The 17418-nt window shown below is 43.5% G+C and overlaps 3 non-coding genes and 1 pseudogene across 3 annotated transcripts; 3 read left to right on the top strand and 1 right to left on the bottom strand.

Moving 5' to 3' along the window:
- The first annotated feature begins 11640 nt into the window (after positions 1 to 11640).
- On the top strand, positions 11641 to 11722 carry trnas-aga (transfer RNA serine (anticodon AGA)). The gene has a single exon. It is a non-coding gene; the product is annotated as a tRNA-Ser (tRNA).
- A 213-nt stretch (positions 11723 to 11935) lies between these two features.
- On the top strand, positions 11936 to 12006 carry trnag-gcc (transfer RNA glycine (anticodon GCC)). Its single transcript has one exon. It is a non-coding gene; the product is annotated as a tRNA-Gly (tRNA).
- A 3826-nt stretch (positions 12007 to 15832) lies between these two features.
- On the bottom strand, positions 15833 to 15974 carry LOC148643251 (U4 spliceosomal RNA). Its single transcript, XR_015929420.1, has one exon. It is a non-coding gene; the product is annotated as a U4 spliceosomal RNA (small nuclear RNA).
- A 1219-nt stretch (positions 15975 to 17193) lies between these two features.
- Positions 17194 to 17302, top strand: LOC148643250 (5S ribosomal RNA; annotated as a pseudogene).
- The last annotated feature ends 116 nt before the right edge of the window (positions 17303 to 17418 follow it).

The raw sequence follows: 17418 nt of genomic DNA, 5'->3' as shown, positions 1-17418 counted from the left end.
CCCTTAGAAATGAAGCAGAGCACTTCAACGGCACGGGTGTGTGTGTGTGCGCCCTGGTGATTCTGGGAGACAGATTGAACCTGGGCTTAAAGAGAGGGGGCTTAGCCCTCTTCCATTTGCTAGTTCAAAGTTGTACAACCCATTTGTATCTGCTAGGCGGCGCAGTCGTCGTGCACAAAGAACGCTTTGAAAAGCGTCAAAGGCAAGTCATTCCGAGTTGGTCGTTTGTGTTCAGACGTTCAGACGCGAAATGCTGAAATGATCTCTCGGCTCCTCGGTTGTCATTTCTGCTCCGTAAAGGAATCACAGCACGCATCGGCTTCCAGCACGGTGGGTCGGGACACGATGCCGGGGGTCGGAGAGAGCGATGTCTTCCTCGTTAGTATAGGACCTGTCCCCACCTGTCACACGGGAGACCGGGGTACATCAGGACGCGCATTGAAGTGAAAGCAGGATGCGCTGCGACATGCACTGTGCAGATCCCGCCACACTAAGAGGTGAGTGGGTCTGTTCGATCACAGCGCTAGGCGAATCCCCAATCCCCTTTTGTGCGTGGCGACAAAAGAAGTCTGAAGTCTGTTTCCACCCGGGGACCTTTCGCGTGTGAGGCGAACGTGATAACCACTACACTACGGAAACGGTGGTAAGATGTGCCCAGCGGCCCAGCGCTGAGCTTCGCCAATGCGATTCAGCTGCTTCCAGTGCCTTTATTGGAGTGCGCTGATGGACCGTGCTCTCTCTCCAGAGTCCAGCACGCCTGTCATGGACGGAGCAGGAAAGTCGGCGCCACATTCTACAGCCCTCTCTACGCAATCGACGAAATCGGGCTACTGAAGTGCAGAAAATCGCCTCTCCAGAAAGTGCAAATATCATCTTGGAGAGTATAAATACTATTGCCGAAGGTCAGCCCTGTCTACCAGAGTAACCCTCCCACCTCCTGCAGCGATGGTCAGCTCGTCTCACACACGAGAAGTTTCGGCTGGAAACAAGCGCCCCCTCTTCTCGCACGTTTTGCACGTTCGAGTAGTTTTAATGTGGCTCCTTCGTACACGGTGCTGATCTTTTGGAAAGCAGGAAAGCAAGGTGGTCATTAAAATTTTGTACCACGACAAGGGTGATTGGAAATATTTTACAACGGGGCCCACACCACCTAATTCTAAAATACTTTTTGTTCTACTGCATGAAGAGCATTTTTATGGGGTTTTAAATATTAAAGCTTTTGTGGGGGCGGCATATTTTTGCACTAACTACCATTCGGTGTATAGCCACAAGAACGCACACGCCTGTGTTAAAGCTGGTAAAACCTGTTTAGATCCCCAGTGTTGCGAAATTGATGCAGAAATTCAGAATTGCCCGGCCTGTACTAGGCTGGGAAAACGATTTTTAAATTAAAAAAAAAATAAATAATGAGATATAATGATGTGTTCCTGCTTAACTTAGACATTGCACGACTTTAAAACATATAAAAACAGGTTTCGAGAGTTAAAAACCACTTTTTATGCGTGAAAAATGGGTGATTTTTCTTCCTCGTGATCAGCTCAGAATCTTTGTGTACGCTGTAAGGTTTTTACTTCTTAATTAAACGTTTAAAATACACGAATTTCATAAAGACAACACACGTTTCGAAGAGAAAAAATCCCATTCTTTTCTCTTCCTGGTGTGTGAAACTGATCAGCAGGTCTTTTTTTCCCAATCAGAGGCTCTGAAAATAGCGTTGCGCCCACAGCGCTCTGTCAGAGAGGGGCGCGGCACCGAGAGAGGGAGGAGCTGCGGAGCGCAGCAGTACAGAACGAACGTTCTACTGCCTGGAGTGCTTATGGCAGCGATCGCGTCTGCATTTATAACTTAGTTTTTAAAATTAATCAAGCAATATGAACTATCTCTTTTTACTTTTAAGTCACTTAATTGTTTCTTTTTCATAAATACAACAGTAGTACCTGATGTCTCAGTGGCTTTCAAAATTAAATTTTGCATGCAAACCTGTGAACTAGAAAGATAACTAAGATATCCATTCATTTATAATGGTGGCAAAGTGGTTAGCATTGCTATCTTGGAGCACTGGGGTCCCAGGTCCCATCCTGTGTGTGTGGGGTTTGCATGTTCTCTCTGGGTTACATGGTTTTTCTCCATATGTGTGATATGACTCCCTCTCGCACTCCAAAACATACTGGTAAGTTAATTGGTTTATGGGAAAACTGGCCCTGGTGTGTGTGTGTTTGTGTCTGTCTGTCCTGTGATAGACTGGCGCTATGTCCAGGGTGTATTCTGCCTTGTGTCAGTTGCTTACTGGGATAGGCTCCAAATCCTCTGTACTGGATAAAGAGATTAGAAATGGATGGAAGTTAAGGCACTGTGTGGATTGAACTATACAAAGTGTTAGAAACCCACTATGAAATGGCAGCATCTCACTGAGAATAAAATATTTTATAGTGCTGGCTTTACAGCCTTTCCACCTCTCTTGCACATCAGTATCCATACCTAGTTATTTAAACAAATTGCCTCTAATTATAAACATCTTAATATGCTGGCTCTGTGGATCCGCATCAGCGATGTTTGCCCATTCCTTCAATTCATGTGCATCCAACACACAGTTCAATGCTAGCAACTACACAAAATCTAAAATACAATCCTCATTTCAGTATCTATGTAAACATACAGTCTGTTAACTTCATCATCTTCATCAAAAGTATGCCTAACCCCATTAGGAAGTGTTCTTGTTATCAGTGTATTCCTCAGCTATCCCAAAATTATCTTCTTACCAACATCTCTAGTTTTTTATCCTGCAATAACTCAGCCAACACTTAAATCTCGAAAAGCTGCTTGTGTTCATTTCTTTAAATCACAAATATCATGTGTAAATACTGTCCATGTAATACTCTGCATTGTGGAATAATAGTTTATTTTAAAGGGAACAAGAGAAACTAAGAACTAGAGAAATCAAGAAAGGCTTTTTTTTCTAGAATTAATAAATCCACATCCTGTTCACTGGGGAAATTAAATCCACACTGAGCAATCTTCAATATGTTCAGAATATGACAGCTAGAATCCTATCAGGGATGCATTACACCTGTTTTCAAGTCCTTGCATTGGTTACCTATCAGGTTTCGAGTCAACTTCAAAATCCTCATCCTCATTCAGTACCTACAGTATATGGCTTATTATCTGTCTACTCCCCACCTTTGTCCGTCTGACTCTGGTCTTCTAGCTGTCCTCAAGAACATCTACATTCTGTGGGTGACAGGGTCTTCTCTAGCTGCACCCCAGAGCTCTCAATTTGTGTTCCCAGTGATATCAGTCACGTACCCTGAGTGCATTTAAATCTAACCTCAGAACCTTTCTTTTCAGAAGACTTAGTGTCTGTATCTGCTTCATTTTCTAATTTTGGTAGCACCTCTAACTGCTTGTCTTTCTTATATGTATTTACTTTGTAATCTGTGGTCCTTTTATCTGTTTTTATATCTACTGTATTGCTTTGAGATGCCACTTTTAAAGGTGATATATAAAATAAAGTTTTTTATTATTGTTATAGAGAAACATGATCAGTTTTCCCTGCTCCAGATAAAAAGATCTAAAGCATACTAGTTTGTCACCCTTCTCATTCCCTTTGCTAAATAACTTTTCATACTAATCTGATCAATCTAACTGCCTGTTTTCTGTGCTTTCTCTATCCTGCTAGATTTGCAATTATTCTGAACATTTTCTTCTTGAAATAACTCATTTCTAAATACCTTTTTTCACTTTTAACATCTTGCAGCAACGCTGCGACAAAATATACACTTAGCACAGTTCATCCTGCTACCAACATTGAATAACAAAATCTTAAGATTTCTATATTTATGTCTTTATTTAGTGGTTTCATTAGTGACAAAGGCTAAACTTTCTTGGAAAAATGTATTTTATGTGTTGCAGAAAAAACTGACTTGCTTTAACAAAGTATGTTTACAAATCCTTTCACCTGGCAATCTACCTGAATCTACCTGAATGCCCAACTATCTGAGAAGCCCTCCATGAAACCATGGTTGCTATTAATTCATTTAGGGCTTATTGACAGAATTGCTGTTTTTATGCATGCTAATTTTCTGATTCCTCACTCTGTTTCATGTTTATAGAAAAGACTTTATTGATCGTGAAGGGAAATTGATGTACATGATGAACATGTTTGCATGTTCTTTTGTAACATACACCTTTTTGTGATTTTTGTTGTATATCTAAGCAAGTGTTCCTGCATCCCTCTTCTGCACTTTAGTCATGGCTTTTTTTCTGTTTGCTTATTTCAAAGCAACACCTGCTCCATTTCTAAAACTTTTTACTCATGTGCATTTTTGTATTTTTTACACCTCTAGCACTTTAACATCCTGAATTTTCATTTGCCTTAATTTGTAGAATGAACTTGAGTTTTAGCCTAAAGAAGTTTTCATTATCTTTTGTTTCTTGTGCTACAACTGTTATTATTGATCACCGAATTATTGTTCTTGACATGACTTCATTCAGCCTTTCCTGAACGTCTATGACAGGCAGAGAGAGTGCTGTTTCTGGTGCGATCTTGTGCAGCTGACATTTCACTGTTTTAAACGAACAAGAAATTAGATTGCTCATAGATCACTTATCCTATATAAACACAGCGTAATTGCCCTCCGAAAATCCTCTTTTTCTTGTTCGTTTTAGAGACCTTGATCGAAACTGATTTTAGATGTCAGAAAGGATTTCTTTTCTCTGTGTTTCCTACATTGCTTTGTCGAGATTTTAACTTTATATCTAACTTTATATCTAGGGTCAGATTTCAACTATAAATCGTACAGTAATTAATAGCAGTAAATACTGATGTTTTGCGCCCTCTTACCACAAAAATATATCTGTTTTGTAGTTGGGATGAACTTTATTTCGTACGCGTAGCTACTGCCATTCGGACACGGACGGTTAAACATGGCGGCAAATCAGACACCCAGAGACGGGGGGGGGGGGGCGTCTTCTCGCCTCCATAACTAAAATGCCAAATAGGAGTGGCTTAAGCGACATACACAGTCATGTAACTGACAGTTTGAGGTAGCCTATCGTGTAAATTTCGCTTTGTTGCTGATAGGTTAAGCTTTCGAAACTCTGCCCCAAAGTCATGTGACTGATTTTTCGCCCTGTTTCGTTGGTTAAACGCAATGATCACAAGCACCACCATGGTAACTGGGATGTGTAGTTTTTAGTTTTGTTTGAATTATAACTGTACGTACTGTCTTCGTATTTGGCAAGGGCTTTAAAGAGAGGGCGCGCCAAAAATTTTCGGTGCCGTCGTCTCCGCTTTAAAGGTACCCCTGTCGCGGAAGAATTTGATCTCGGGACGTTTGCCCAGCGTACTGTAAGGTCTTTTGTCGTAGCTCTCAGTGTTATCCTTTGCAGCCTAAGCATGCTGACGCAGCTACCTTTCTCTTAACGCGCCTCAATCATTATTCACCAAAACGATCAGCAGAATAAGTCGCCTTTGTGGTGATGTCACTCCTCTGCTTCACAAATGTCCTTAGTGACGGGCCATTTCTTTCTGCCATTTTTCCGGAGCGGTTATTGATTGCTCCATCATTTCCCTCTTACTTTCCATCACTTACTTCATCACTTCATCACTTCCATCACTTACTTTCCATCACTAGATTGAAAAAAAAAACAGAAACAGGCTGACAGGACGACAATCAAATTGCAAAAACTCATCAAAGCACTCGATAGAGTATTTGAATCCACAAGTCGCTACGAGCAACTTTGTCCTGGCTTGCATGAAAGTCGGAAAATGTCAAAAAGAAAAAGATGGTGGCTTTTTCATATTCGTTCTTTTATTTTTAGTTCGTTGCTTCTTCTGTCCATTGTCCTCCTGCCTGGCTCTTGACCTGTTTGAACGCACACAGTAGACTTTCATGCAGGGGATTTGTCCTGAGCCTCTGTGAAAGACCCACCCACCCCCATAAATAACTGCTCTAGAAACACATGAATGCAAAACTAAACCACAGCTTAAAGAGGAGCTTGTCATGACCGCCAGGCAGTTAAGACCAACTCTTAAGCGATCTAATCAGCACCAGCAGTGGGTGATTATTAACAAACGCCGCTGCACGAGTTAACCCACCTGCACACACTCCACCGTGCGGTACGCAGTGCTATTTTTACCATCTTTACCTGCTTCCCGCTGGTATTGAGTCTACTCCTTGAGAGCTCTACCTGGCGTTTTTTCCATTACCTCGTTTATTCTGGATATTGGACTCCCCTTCTGCCTTTTCGACTTTGGACCTCGCCTCTCACCTCGGACTGTTTGCCACCAGTGTTCTCCCTGGACTACGACTTACCTTACGCCTCTTGACCACGAAACAAAGCAAAGCAGAGCAAAACAAAACGAACAAACGAGGAAGCAGAATAAATTCCTCTTTTCAAACTGTCAAAGGTTTGCTTTGCGAACACTGCAGGACATCGCACAATCTCTTTTGAACGGGGACAAACGATTTCTTATGGGGCACAGTAAGTACAGACGTTTAAAAAGCTCCACTCATGCCGACGATGCAGCATGAAGAAGCGCAACCTAACGTTTGCATTCCTAGCAAATTCCTTTTATTTTTGGATAAATAAAAACAGTCTTGTTTAACAAACAACACACACAACATTTTACATTGTCAATTCAATTCAAATCAATGTATTTCTATATAGCGCCTTTCACAACAAGGTTGTCCCAAGGCACTTAACAATGCAAGTTGTTAAGAGCCTTGTGTCTAATATACCGCCTAGGTAACGTGCTGTCTCTTTGAGGCAAATGTTTAAATCCTCTGAGTTAAGTGCTGAAGTTATAGTAGTCCTATCAGTATTGTTGCCTCCGATCAACAGATCCTCATTTTTCTCAGAGTTGAGTAACAAAAAGTTTTCACACATCCAAGTATTTCCTTCCTTAATGCATTTAACTAAACTGATAATAGAAGAGTTGTCGTTTGGTGTAAACAAAATGTTTATTTGAGTGTCATCAGCATATGAATGAAAGTTCATATTATTTTTTCATATTATCCTACCTAGCAGCAGCATGTAGAGAGAGAGAGCAATATTGGTCCCGGCACTGATCCGTCTGGTACCCCAAATTGAACTGGTGACGTTGATGAAGCAGTACAATTATTAGATATTTGAACATAATGAAAACGATTAGTAAAATGTGAAGTAAACCACTGAAGGACAGTTCCAGATAAGCCAACCTCAAACTCAAGCCTGTGTAACAAAACAGAGAGGTCAACCGTGTCAAAGGCAGCTCTAAGATCTAGAAGCACAAGCACTGTTTCATTCCCCGCATCAGTAGCTAAGAGAATATCATTTACGACTCTTGTTAATGCAGTTTCAGAAACCAGACTGAAATTTCTCAAGTATATTATTTGAATCCAGATACGATTGACATTGGGCAACAACTATTCTCCCAAGTCTTTTAGATTGAAATGGGACCTTTGAGACAGGCCTGTAGTTGTTAAGAACTTGTGGATCCAAAGTTGACTTCTTAAGGAGCGGTCTAACAACCGCTACCTTAAATTGATCAGGTACAACGCCTGACTCAAGCGATGCATTCATCATACTAATTATAGGTCCTGCCAGTCCTTCGAGGGAATCTTTGACTAGCTGAGTGGGGATGGGATCTAGCGAACAGGTGGTTGACTTTGTCTTACGTCTGTGTTCATGAGTCCACCATAAGAAGAAATCTGAACAGGAGTGGTGATCATGCGAGGTCACCACGGAGGAAACCACTGCTCTCCCCCCAAAAAAAACCACCACTGCCCCTCTCAGGTTTGCTAAAGACCACATGGATGTTCCACAGCAACTCCTGGAACAATGTTCTGTGGACAGACGTGACAAAAGTTGAACTTGTTGGTAAACGTGCACAGCGTTATGTTTGGAGATAACAAAACACTGCATACCAACTCCAAAACCTCATCCCACCTGGGAAGCATGGCGGAGGCTGTACGGCTTGCAATCATCGAGGGACCGATGAATTCCAAGATGTATCAGGAAATTCTACAGCAGAATGTCAGGGTGTCTGCCTGTGATCTAAAACTCGAAAGACGCTGGGTCATGCAGCATGACAAAAACAAAGGAGTACATCAACAACAGAGTGGCTGAAACAGAAGAAATTCCGTATTTTGGGATGGCCAAGTAAGAGTCCTGACCCCAATCCCATTGAAGTGCTGTGGCGTGATCTGAAGCAGGCCGTTCAGCGCAAGACATCCCAAAAATATACATGAACTGAAATAGTTTTGCATAGAGGAATAGGCCAAAATACCTCCTAACCGCTGCTCAGGTCTGACCAGCCGCTACAGAAAGTGGGGGTTGAGGTTGTTGTCATAAAGGAGGTTCCACTAGCTCCTTAATATAAGGGTTCACGTACTTTTTCCATCAATGACCTTGATTGTTTAAACCATTTGGTCAATAAAGAAACAGCAATGTCAAATGTTGGGCGTGTGTTGTTTGTTAAATCAGACTCTCTTTATTAATTATTATGACTTAGATAAAGATAAGATCACATGTTAGGAGCCATTCATGCAGAAATCCACATCATTCTGAAGGGCTGTTTACAAAAGTTTTTCTCCCAACTGTGTGAGAGAAAAACAGAGACGCTCACTGAGTAAGGTGGGGTTGCAGCTTTGCAAATCACAAGGACATTTGTACGCTCAAAATGGGACAGGAGCACCCCAGATGGGACTGGAACCCAAAATCCCTGGCTTAGGAGACCAGTGCCTTATCCATTAGGCCACTGGGGAACACTGGGTTGGGTCGATCATGCTGATGAAGAGCCAGTTTTTTTTTCCTTTGCTTTTTCAAAGGGATCCCCAAAATTAGGAAAGTTAGGCAGCAGAAGGTTTACTGTGACCTGAGAAGGACCGGCATCCAATCACGGTGGTACACACACACACGCTCTCACTCATCTGAGCTACACGGCTACCAAGATGATCTCAGGTGCGCCGAGCTGGTACGGAACATATTGAACTGATCGACGGCGAATTGTCTCTCAGACAGGCTTTTCACCTCTGAGCTCCCTGACTGACAGTAATCTGCTAGGTAGTGAAACACTCAGCTGCTTCTAAGCCTTAAACAGCTGCATCTCGGCGCTTCCACAGAGAGATGATTTGAAAGCCAAACATTGCCCATTGGGAACACCTTACTATCACTAGTTTAAGAGACTCTTAAGGTCTTGCAGAGGTGCCTGTCTAATAGCATGCGCTTTGCAAGCTATAGATGTTTAGGCTGAGGCAGAATGCCTGTTAACAAAATGTTTTTCTAAAGGGGCCTCGCACTCTTTTCCAAGCAATGGTCACCATCCCCACCGAGTGTCACAATGTAGTCATGTCCTAGGACATCACCTGTTAGTCTCCATTTGTCTGCCACCAACACTTAGGTTACGGGGTCACAACCGCACCCCGGAGACCAGAGGAGCCGTTGGCGTTCTTGCGGCGCAGATTGGGCTGAAGGTGGGGCGCTTGAATCTCGCTGTTGGAGGCCGTCTGAAACTGACCCAAGCCTTTCCCTTGAATTAAATGTAAATAAGAAATGAATCCCAGATGCACATGGAATCAATCACGTGTTTCCTTTGAGCCGTTTCACAGACTGCTCCAGAGTTTACCTTGCACAGATGCGCAAAGATTAATGATGGGGGTGCACCCTCCAGGCGTCTTACAACTGTAGGGACTGATTAGAGACAATTCGTAGCTTGTGCTCATTTCCCTCTATTCCCCGTGTTGCAGTGGTAGGATGACGTAAATTCCTGCTTCGACACGTAACGGCATTATAATCAAGTGCAGGAGCTGAGGGCTTTAGTTTTGTTTCGTTTTCCATGGCGTTCGTAAGCGCGCAAATCAAAGGCAATTCCTGCGTCTAACACGAATGTAAATGCTTTTGAAAGTGCAGTGTGGTGCAGCTTGTAAAATCCTTGTCCACATTTGTGGTTTGTTGATGTTGTTTCTGTCTGCCAAAGTTGCATTTTGACATCCGGACGGGGAGACTTTATCATTTGAACGTGAAGCCAGCCTTAAACCCTCTGAGGCGTGTCTGTCTGCCGGCATGTATCTTGTGAAAGGTATTATTTTTTAATGGAGAGCGACTTTAAAAAAGTTTCCGCAGCCACCTCGCACTCTGTGTTAGATTATAGGAGGAATGCGGCGGCGGCGAGCTCGCTGTAGTCGTGGCCGAGTAGTTAAGGTGATAGACTTGAAATCCATTGGAGACTCCCCGCTCAGGTTCGAATCCTGCCGACTACGGCGTCTGCCGCACGTCGCCTTGTGCCTGTGCGGCAAAGGTGAAGTGCTGCTTCTCCTTTCCTGGTACTATAAAAATGCTACATCGCTTGGTCCTGCTTCCATGGAAAGCAGTTCTTCAGGTAATTCTACTCTCTTACCAAAGCTGTTAGGTGCCTTTCCGTGATGAGATGGGTTGTCATGCAACGCTGCCACATAGTGCCGACAGACAAGTGTGTTGTGGGAGAAGAGAAAAGTGTTTGAAGATTTAAGAGTGTCTTAGGTGGAGCCAAAATCAAGTGTCACAAATGCAAGTGGGAAGATTTCCAATGTTTAATATGGTCAAAATAAGCGGAAGTTATCTGCTGGTCCGGCACAGTCTACCATGCTTTTGTCATATACTGTAAAGTGGTGTCGAACTGGGTGTCGAACTGGAGCCTCACATTTGCATATGTGAGGCTCCAGTTATACATCGAGTGTCACATTAAATGACAAAAATGAAGAGAGTTAAAGCAGCTGGAGAGGTTTTCTTACAACTTTTGAGCTGACACAGTTTTGGAAAATGTTTCCTTCACGCTGGCTGCACTGAACAACATAGTCAGCCAAGAGTCTCCAAAACAAAACAGAATGGACAGATAGGAGAAAATTCCCACTCGTCCTGAAGTTCCCAAAATCCAGCACTGAGCGTAAACAAAGTGTCTAAGTAGCATGGGAATGCTAACCCTAACCCTAGCTGGAGTTTGAGAAATCCAGCACTGAGCGTAAAAAGATGAGTCAAAGTAACGTCTAATCGGATTAGTTTCCTTAGAGCTGGTTCAGAGTTTGCTCAAGAGTTTACCTTTCACAGATGCGCAAAGAAGAATGTTGGGGGTGCACGCTTCAAGGCGCCTTACAGCTGTAGGAAGTGATTCGAGACGATTCGTGGCGTGTGCTCGTTCCCATATACCGTACGCCCCGGGGTGCGGTGCTAGGATGACGTACTATACCGCTTGGGCACGTAACGGCGTTATATGCAAGTGCGGGACGTGAGGGTTTTCGTTTGTTCGTTTTGTATTGCTCTGCTTTGCTTTGTTTTGCTTTCCATCGCGTTGGTAAGAGCGTAAATAAAAAGGCGATTGTTGCGTCTACCACTAACGTAAGAGCTATTTCAAGTGCGGCGTGGTGCGGCTTTTGAAATGCTTGTGGGCATTTCTCTGTTGTTGATTCTTTTTTTGTGTGTAACAAAGTGGCATTTTCATGTCCGGGGAGACTTTATCATTCCGACATGAAGCCACCCTTAAGTCCTCTGAGGCGTGTCTGTCTGCAAGGCTTGTATTTTGTAAATGTTTTTTTGAAACGGAGAACGACTTTGAAATAGGCTTCCGCCGGCGCCTCGCGATCCAGGTAAGATTGTAGCAAGAACGCAGCGGCAACAGGGCTTGCTGTAGTCGTGGCCGAGTGGTTAAGGCGATGGACTAGAAATCCATTGGTGTCTCCCCGCGCAGGTTCGAATCCTGTTGACTACGTCGTCCACCTCCTGTCGTTGTGTTCCGGCGCAAGCAAAGAAGCGCGCCTCTTTACTGTTCCTGGTGGTTTTAAAACGCCAAATCGCTTGTACCCGCTGCCTTGGAATTAAATTCTTCAGCGTCTGCGAATGGCATTTTGCAGCTGGAAGCAGATGTCGACGCTTTTTGCACAGAGCACCAAAAAAGCGTCTTTTTTGAAGGCCCAGGCACTGAGCATTGGTGGTTCAGTGGTAGAATTCTCGCCTGCCACGCGGGAGGCTCGGGTTCGATTCCCGGCCAATGCAGTGGCTTTTGCAGTGAGCGGCTCCATCACTTGCATCCCCTTGCAACTCGCAACTGAAAACCCACTGAAGCTAAGCAGGTGTGAGCCAGGTCAGTACCCGGATGAGGGTGAGCTACAGGAAAAAACAAAGCTTCCAGCTGGAAGCGGTGTTAATGGTGCCGGCGGGGGGGCGCTCACCCTGAGGTCTGTGCAGGTCCCAATTCCCCAATATAGTGACGGAGATTCTGTGTTGTAAAAAGGCGCTGTCTTTTGGATGAGATGTAAAACCGAGGTCACAGCGCTCTGTGGTCATTAAAAATGACCACCAAAACCTTTGACAAAAGCTCTTGGTAATTGATGGTCTTCAATAATGCTTCTCCTTTAGGTACATTTTAAATCAGCTGACAAATGCTGTGAAATGGGGGGGCACTTCAGGCTAGTGTAGGATTTGGGTTACAAGAACCATGAAACTGCACGAGAAAGCCCGTACACTGAATTACACGGTTTTCTATTCAAAGGAGGACAAAAGATATTCTCTGCAAACACATCCTAGATACAGTGTTCCAGCACCTTTGACCTCATCCAGAACGTATCATTTCTTGAAAGGGATTGCTGTCCGAATGCACATCTGAATCCCAAACAGAATCTCTAGTAAAATACGATCATTTGTGAAACAGGCAAATGACTGTCTCAGGGGCCCATTCCTCATTGTCAGACACATGTATGCAATGCTTTCACCGTGCATTGAGCAATAGGGATTAAAAAAAACGCAGGTAAGGTTAGATATCATGTTCTATGATAATTTCTTTCAGCATTAGGGACTAAATATACTAAACGTATGATGCTAAAATGTTATTTTCACATATATTAATGTAATAAATGATTGCTTATGCTTTATAAACAAATCTAATTAAAATAAAAGCTTAAGTTTTGTATTTATCTTGTACCATAGAACATGATTTGCTTTGTATTTCAAGCCCACAAAGTGTCCAAATGATGCACTACATGATATAAGGAAGATTATCACATGCATATCGGTATTATCTTTCTTATGAAAATGCATTCCTTTCATTACCTTTCACTTTTTAATATGAACTCAAATTGTGTATAATGTAATAATTTAAGTAGAATAGATTCAGGTAGGAAATATAGAGTCATGATGTTTATGGCTGACATCATTTCACATGGGTGAATTTTAAGCTAAGAAATAAAAACATTTACAATTAAGATACCATTGCTTAATTTTAAATGCCTTTAAAAAATAAATACCTCCTGAGAATAATTTGCCACTCCCATATCCTTGGTAAGGTACTGTTTGAATCCAATCAGGAGAGGAGCATCCAGGGAGTGCTTTCTATAGAGTCCAGCTTGGGCCACTCTCTTCCGGCCTGCTGATACTTTTTAACTACTCAGGGCCTGTAAGGATATAAAACACCGGTTTAAACATTTTATACCTATAAGACAAATTAGAATTTTAGTAAAAAATAGATACATCTGAAAAATAAAAAGTCTTACTGCTGATAGAGTTCTTCAGAGCTCACATCTTCCCCTTCCTTATCCGCTTCTGTTTCAGTTTCTAGAGCAGCCTCTGGCATCTCTTCCTCCTGGACAGCGGCCTCTTGCTCAGGGCCGCTGGAATGCAGGTAGATTCTTTTCAACATGCTTTTACATAATATGTTGTAACAATGATTTCAAAAAGAAACTACAGAAGCCTTACAGATTAAAAATATCTCACCTTGCCAATGTGTCTTCAGGCTTCCCATGTACAAAAAGGCCCAAGGACTCTAGCAGTCTTACAACCACTATCCTGTTTGCCTCACCAGACACGATCTCTATTCTGTGGTAATCCACGATGACCCCGTTCTTCAGGTGATTCATCATGTCCTCCCTCGCCTGTTGAGAGGCCATCCTGATCTGTTCTGCCGTGGCGTGCTTCATACACGCCCTCTTCAAGTGAGCAGGAAGCTGATCAAGAGTATTCAGGCACATCTTGCACACCAGGGGAATCCTCGCGGGTTTCCTTTGAAAATAAATCATACCATCTGTGTATAGAAACAAGCTAAGACTGATTTCTTAAATTATCCTTAATTTTCTCTCTCATAGTTTGAGCATAATGATTTTATTGCATTTATATAAGAATTGCTCATTGCTCCTAAATAAATAATGGTTTCATAAAAAAGTGAACACTTACTTGGTCTCAGTCACAGACTTTCCAATAGAAGCCATTGTGGAGTTCAGCCACTGCAGGTCCTAGAAGTGGGGAAGGAATTTTAAAAGAGAAATTGAATTACAATACAGAAGGAATGGCTGAGGGATCACTGAAATATTTATATACAAATTCCAAAGACTGAGTCCATATAGAAACAACTACCTTTCATTTTCAGTATAAGAAAAAAAAAACATTATCTTCCAAAGCATCATAAAATTGTCCCTTCTTCCAGACTCTACTTCTCTCTTGTAGTAGTATAGCAGACCTTTCCAGGTGAGCAGATCACAGAGTCCGAAATGAGCTTCCTCCATCAAGCAAAGTACCTGAACATGACTCTGTCTTCATAAAAGCGCCCCTGTAATAAAGAAATTAAATCCGAAATCAAGAGGGCAGTTGCCTTCTGAAATACAAGAAGTCATCAATTTTAACCTAGCAACACATTAAAGGCTGCATCTATACAAGTACGATTCTAGAAATGCTCACCAGATTACGTTTTAAGAAGGAACTGCGCCTCAGGTTCCGCCGAGGTCTTAACTCGGATGGCAGGATTCAAAGTCCGGAGTGCGGACTAATGGCGCACGGAGGGTCCATATACTGTGGATCCCTCAGTGATCTTCCGCGTATTCAAACCGCCAGCGTGTGACTCCCCTGTCCCCGTGACCTCATTGCTCTGCTCTCTCCTCTGTGCAGCTGAGCCTGACTCACGGTAAAATGGAAAAAAATATGCCCTCAACGTGAGATTTACTCTGGAGCGAGCCAGTGTTGCGCATAGCTGCCTTCAAAGCAGTTAACCCAGGTTCGATTCCCGGCCAACGCAGTTGCGACTGTTTTCAAATGCTGTCATGAGCCTTGGATTGTGACTAGCAAAGCAAAGCCTTTTGAAAGAGCTAAAGCACTGCAAAACGGAATTGAAGGAGAATCTTACAGGGGATTCTGAGCAGTGTCTGCATACATGCAGTTAGATAAAGGTGCTGAAAGCTTGAGCTACTCTCAATGTCATGCTGCCCTTCCCCGGAGTAAATCTGTTACATTGAAAGAATGCTTCTGGCAGGTTCAAAAAGGGACCCTTGTTAATTGGAGAAATCAATGATTTCGAATGAATTCTGTATGCGTTAAAAGACAGCTATACACAGAAAACATGCAGGACACTGCTCATGATGTTTCCCGAGCCGAAACACAGTGCGTTTTTCCAAGCCATTTGACAAAGCCCAAACACTGAAAACTGCAGCAGATCGTGTAAAGACGTTCAACTTTGTAACTACTGCACGCACAGGAAGCAGAATAAATTCCTCTTTTCAAACTGTCAAAGGTTTGCTTTGCGAACGCTGCAGGACATCGCACAATCTCTTTTGAATGGGGACAAACGATTTCTTATGGGGCGCAGTAAGTACAGACGTTTAAAATGCTCCACTCATGCCGACGATGCAGCATGAAGAAGCGCAACCTAACGTTTGACAGACAAAAGCCAGGCCCCGCTACGAGCAATATGAAATCATACTGACAGCACACGGCGTTTCGCGCTGACACAAAAGTAATCTCGACAGACGCTGTTCTCTGCATAAAGCTGAAAGAGCTAAAGCTCGTTTCTTTCTACCATGATATCACCGTGACCAAATCTGTCTTTAAACACCTTGCTCAGTCTCTGACGAGACTGTCAAAAATTGCTTTCGCCGATTGTATTGCAAACCGGCGGAAGCGGGGTATTGGGCAAAGTTTTCAACTAGCAATAATCGCGCCTCGGCTAAACCTCACAGGCTACGATACTGCCACTGCGCAAAGTTGACGGTTGCTAGGCAACCGCGGGGATCCTATGGAAATCGTTATCGATCGTCTCATGGCATGTCGTTGCTATAACGCTTCATATTTGTCGTCTTCTTCTTCTTCTAGCTTGAGGTTTTGAAGAATTTCATGACAGACAAGGGCTCCGTTGGGAACAAAGGGCGTTGTGAGAAAACCGTTGCTTATTTTCAGCAGCAGAAATACAACCCTTTAAATACAAGATGACAGAACAATGACGAAGGGCATGCCGGGAGGAACTCATGCACTACAGAGGAAAGGGGGCGAGCACGTACAGTTCACATTCAAGCCACAAGTACTCTTCTTGGATGTTGCACAAACAAATCCTAACGTCTTGAAAGCATTGCAGCATGTTTGTGTCCCACTTCCCGTGGCTTCGGGACGACTGACAAGAACGGACAAACACAATCTGTGGCGTTTAGCGTGACATAGTCTTGCAGGCATCGTGCTGTCTCACTGCAATACTATACCGCTGGAGGAAACAGTCCATCTGGCCATGAAACTCATTTGAACGTCTAGCTACAGCAACTAACAATATCATGATTTATTCAGGATGTGTGGAATCAGCACGTCCCGGAGACAGCTTCCGAAATCGTGAGCATTCTCTGGTGGTAGGGGCGTTCAAGATGGCGCTCAGGTGGGAGGTAAAGTTTAGTGGTTGGGGAGTTTTTTTGAGTTTTTCATGACCTGAATGTTAATTTTTGCTTTTTTTGACTACAGAAAAATAAGGACTTAACACTAGTTGTTTAAACTTCAGTTATAATTGAAAGAAAAAAAAACGATTATTTTTTAGGTTTAAAAAGTCCGATATGAGTAACACTGGGAAAAGAAAAGAGAGTGCTGGGTCTTCGAAGGAGAACTCTAAGATACCTCAATCGTATATTGGTGCCGCGCGCCCGGCCGACGTGTTGGACCGGTGCGCTTTACGTGCTGAAATAAACATGCGACAGCCCCGAAATGTTTCCAGAGTGCTGTGCACTGAAGACTTGCCTGGTGCTCCTCCGTGCAGATTGTTTGTCCTCCTCCAGTGCGGGACGAGCCAACACAAGGGAGCGCATTCGCCAACATCCAGGCACGCAATGCGATTTGGAAAGCAGCTCCTTTCCAAAGAGTTGCACACGAACGATCCTTCAGTCCCGCTCGGGGGGCACGGAGCCCCCGCCACACACAGCTTCAAGTAGCGAGTCAAGCACCAAGGCTTTCGGTTATGGCCCCACCACCCTGAACACGTCTGATCTCGGAAGCTAAGCAGGGTTGGGCCTGGTTAGTACTTGGATGGGAGACCCCCTGGGAATACCAGGTGCTGTAAGCGTTTGTTCTCCCGGCCACAGCACAAATCGCGCAGCCTAGGACACCTCCTCGCCCCGCACGCCACCGCCTCCTGCTGGGCCCACTCTTTCACACACTCACACGCCACACTAACACTCA

Source organism: Lepisosteus platostomus, chromosome 22 (assembly GCF_059453375.1).
Source record: "Lepisosteus platostomus isolate fLepPlt1 chromosome 22, fLepPlt1.hap1, whole genome shotgun sequence".
NCBI classification, from domain to species: domain Eukaryota; kingdom Metazoa; phylum Chordata; class Actinopteri; order Semionotiformes; family Lepisosteidae; genus Lepisosteus; species Lepisosteus platostomus.
The sequence above is the reverse complement of the archived record's forward strand: the minus strand, read 5'-3'. Positions and strand labels throughout refer to the sequence as shown.